General features: G+C 36.3%; 1 non-coding gene across 1 annotated transcript; it reads left to right on the top strand.

Moving 5' to 3' along the window:
• Nucleotides 1–784: 784 nt before the first annotated feature.
• On the top strand, nt 785–857 carry TRNAG-ACC (transfer RNA glycine (anticodon ACC)). The gene has a single exon. It is a non-coding gene; the product is annotated as a tRNA-Gly (tRNA).
• Nucleotides 858–4,257: the final 3,400 nt, after the last annotated feature.

Here is a 4,257-nt window from a genome sequence, read left to right as displayed (position 1 = left end):
AACAGCCAGAGTCTCATGAAAATGCTCAAAATGTCCAGGATCAAAAAAAAAAAAACATCGCCCTACCAAAACCCAGGAGAAGAGCCACTTGAATGAGAAAAGAAAACCAAAAGACATCAACACCAATATTTGGACTATCTGACAAGGAATTTAAAGCAGCCATCACAAAAACGCTTCAAAGAGCGATTATGAATATGTCTGAAACACATGAAAAAGTGCAACTCATCAGAGAAACAGAAGATTTAAAGAATCAAGTAGAAATTCTAGAACTGAAAAATACAATTACCAAAATAAAAAACTCAAAAGCAGAAAGGAGCCAAAAGAGGAGAAAGGTAGAGCAATTGAATACAGAAAAACAGAAATTACCCAATCTGAATGACAGAAAACAGAGCAGCAGAAAATGACAGGGGCCTTTGGAAACTGTGGGACTATAACAAAAGATCTAACATTCACATCATAGGGAGTCCAAGAAGGGAAGGAGAAAGAGTGTGGGCCTAGAAAGTATCCGAAGAAATAACAAATAAAAATATTCCAATTTTGGCAAAACAACCCCAAAGGGTCATATGGGAAAACTATAAAGAATGCTACTCACATAAATTTGGCAAGTGAGAGGAAATTTACCAATTCCTCAAAAAGCTACTACTACAGTTCTACCTACATGAACAGCCCTGTAATTATTTTAAAATTGAATTTCTACTTTGAAAACTTCTCCTAAAATCTCCAGACCCAGATGGTTTCACAGGAAAAGTAATACCAAATATTTAGAAAACAATTAAAATTGAGGGGAGGGTATAGCTCAGTGGTAGAGCGTGTGCTTACCACACACAAGGGCCTGGGTTCAATCCCCAGCACCTCCATCAAAATAAATAAATAAATAAATAAATAAATAAATAAATAAATAAAAGATTAAAAATAAACAAACAAACAAAAAAGAATTAAAACCAACTCTAAACAATCTCAGAAAATGGAAGAGGAGGGAACACTGCCCCAACTCATTTAATGAGGTCAGGTACACCCTGATACCAAACCCAAAGACATCAAGAAAGAAAACTAGACCAATATCCTTCATAAATATAGATGCTAAGCCCTTCATAAAATATTAGCAAATAGATTTCAGTAATATAGAAAAAGAATTATACACCATGACCAAGTAGAGTATGGATATGCAAGGACGGTTCAAGTTTGAAAATCAATGTAATACATCATATCAACAGGCTAAAGGAATATTATATGATCACATAAATTGACATCGGAAAAGCACTTGACAAAATGCAACATTCCATTCATGCTAAAAATGCTCAGCAAGTTAGAAATGGAGGGGAATCACCACAACTTGATAAAGAGCATCTACAAAAAACTACAGCTAACACACTCAGTGGTGAAAAACTGCATGCTTCTTTCCAAGATTGGAACAAGACAAGGATGTCCACTTCACCACTCTAATTCAACATCATATTATAAATTCAACTCAGCAGAATAAGGCAAGAAAAGGAAATAAAAGTATGTATTGAAACAGAAGTACTACCTCCTCTTTGCAGATGACATGATGTGCTACACAGAAAATCCCAAGAGATGTACCAAAAACAAAAAAACAAAAAACAAAAAACAAAAAACAGAAGGAAAAAAACTCCTAGAACTGTTTGTGGAGGGAGGGACCCTTAAATTAGGAGGCCCACCAAATTGTGGGTTCTTGGCACCTGCTGTGAAAGAATTCGCACAGCAGAAAGAATTCGCAGAAGGGGAAATGGGAGGAAAGTGCTTAAGTGAGGAAGAGGCACTCAAGCGGGGAGCCATCAGCAAAGATGCATGGTAGAGACAGCTCCGGCCCAGGTTGGGCCACATAGACTTTTATGGGAAGCTTCTGCCATCATGTCCGCATTCAATGTGTGGTGGAGCCAATAAGTCCCTGCTCTAAGTTTTTCAGTCCTCTATGGGCTTTTCTGGTGGTTGTCACGGCAACTGTTAACTGTCATGGCACTCATGGGTATGTCACTGAGCATGTTAACACACATTACAATGAATGTATAATGAGGCTCAAGGTCGACTGGAAGTTAGATCCTCCACCATCTTGGTCTCTATGAGTTTTAACCAGTTCTTGTTTCTTCTCTGCAGCTGCCTCCTGAGACTTAGACAAGAGTAATTAGTTTCTGTATGAGGAAGGGGCAGGGGTATGATCCTGGGGACAAGAGCCTTGGTAACAAAAAGGAAAGTTGCTTTTAATCAGAATGCCTGCAACCTTGTGGACCCAGCATCCCCCCTAAAAAACCACCTCCAAAGATTCTGTTCAGCCACGAAAGTTTTAAAGGGAAATGAAGGAATAATCTCAGTTAATCATTGAGATAGGTGGTCAGAGTTCTTGCCATCTCCCAAAGCCTGCAGGCTTGTCCTAATCAACTACTTGAGCCTGCTCTTCTGTGACTCAGGGAGGCCTGGGAGACTTCAGCTTTTCTATAAACAAGAGACAGGGGTTGTGGGGGTTGGGGGAGGGGACGCCAAAGGTTCTGCTAATAAGTTAAGCACAGTCATAGACTACATGATCAACATACAGAAATCAATTGTATTTTTATGTACTCGCAATAAAATATGTGGAAATATAAATTTGAAATACCATTTATGATAGCTCAAAAAATTAAAATTACTTACATATCTCACATATCTAATAAAAAGTATGTAGGACTTGGATGCTAAAAACTACAAAATGCTTATGAAAGAAGTCCAAGAAGCTCTAAGTAAATGAATAGACATACTGTGTTCACATATTGGAAGATTCAACATAGTGAAGGCAAATGTCAATTCTCTCCCAAAATGATACTAGGATTAATACAATTCCTATCAAAATCTCAGCAGTATTTTGATTTTGCCTTTTTTGGGGGGTGGGGGGATTAGGTTTCTTTCTTTCTTTATCTACTTTTAGAAGAGGTACTGGGGATCGAACCCAGGACCTTGTGCATGCTAAGCATGCTGTCTACCACTGAGCTATACCTACCCCCAAGCAGTATTTTTTTAATAAATATAGACAAACTGATTCTAAAATTTACATGGAAAGGCAAAGGAACTAGGATAGCCAAACAATTTTGAAAAAGGTGAATAATGTTGAACTCAGACTGCACTATTTTGGAAATTAGCATAAAGTTACAATGAAGACAATGTAGTAATGATGAAAAGATACACATATAAATTAAGGGGACAGAGTAGTCCAGGTCCAGACCCACACAAATTTTTTTTCTGATTTTTAAAAAATTTTTTACAATACAGCAAAGGCAATTCAGCAGAGAAAGTAGTCTTTTCAACAAATGGTGATGGAACAATTGTATATCCATATGCAGAAAAAAAAGAGAAAGAGAGAATATTGATTTAAACCTCACACCTCATTCAAAAGCAAAAAAAAAAAATAAACCTCAAAATAAATCTATACATAAAATATAAAAGTGTAAAACTTTTAAAAGAAAATACAGGTGAAAAATCTTTAAGACTTAGTGTTATGCAAAGAGTTCTTAGATATAACACCAAGGATCTGTATTTTCAAAGCATAAAGAACTGTTAAAACTCAATAGGAAGGAAAGAACCCAATTTTTTTAAATGGGCAAAACACTTGATCAGATAAATACCTTAAAAGGGTTATGGGGATGATAAGTAAGCTCATGAAAAAATAATCAACATTATGAGCCATTAGTGAAATGAAAATTAAAACCATGACAAAATATGGCCATATACCCCTACAGAATGGCTAAAATACTTTTAAATGTTTTAAAAGATGTTAAGAAGATGTAAAGCAATCAGAACTCTCATATATTGCTAATGAGAATGCAAGATGGTACAGACACTTCTGGAAAAGTTTGGTAATTTCTTATAAAGTTAAATATTTACTCATTATATAATCTAGCAATCCCCTTGGGGCTAGGGAAATAAACTGGTACAACTGTCTTAGAAAGTGTCCTTATGTGATGAAGTTGAATGTGGGCAAACTCTATGACCCAGAAATTCCATCATAGGTACAGAAGCCAAAAGTAAATCTGGCACGTGTGTCCCAGAAGACATGTCCTGATTCAAAGCATCACTGTTCACAATACGCCAAACTAGAAACAGCCTGTAAGTCCTTTAACAGAACAGTGGAGAAATAAATTGTTGCCTGCTTATCAAATGGAATACTTAGCAGCAAAAAGTACTACAGCTTTATGCTTGGTTTTGGAATAATTCTGTGAAAACAACAGAAGAGGTTAACTAACCAAAGAAAGGCACTTAAGAAAACATGGAGTA

The sequence above is a fragment of the Vicugna pacos genome, chromosome 11 (genome assembly GCF_048564905.1).
Source record: "Vicugna pacos chromosome 11, VicPac4, whole genome shotgun sequence".
Lineage (NCBI taxonomy): Eukaryota > Metazoa > Chordata > Mammalia > Artiodactyla > Camelidae > Vicugna > Vicugna pacos.
The sequence above is the reverse complement of the archived record's forward strand: the minus strand, read 5'-3'. Positions and strand labels throughout refer to the sequence as shown.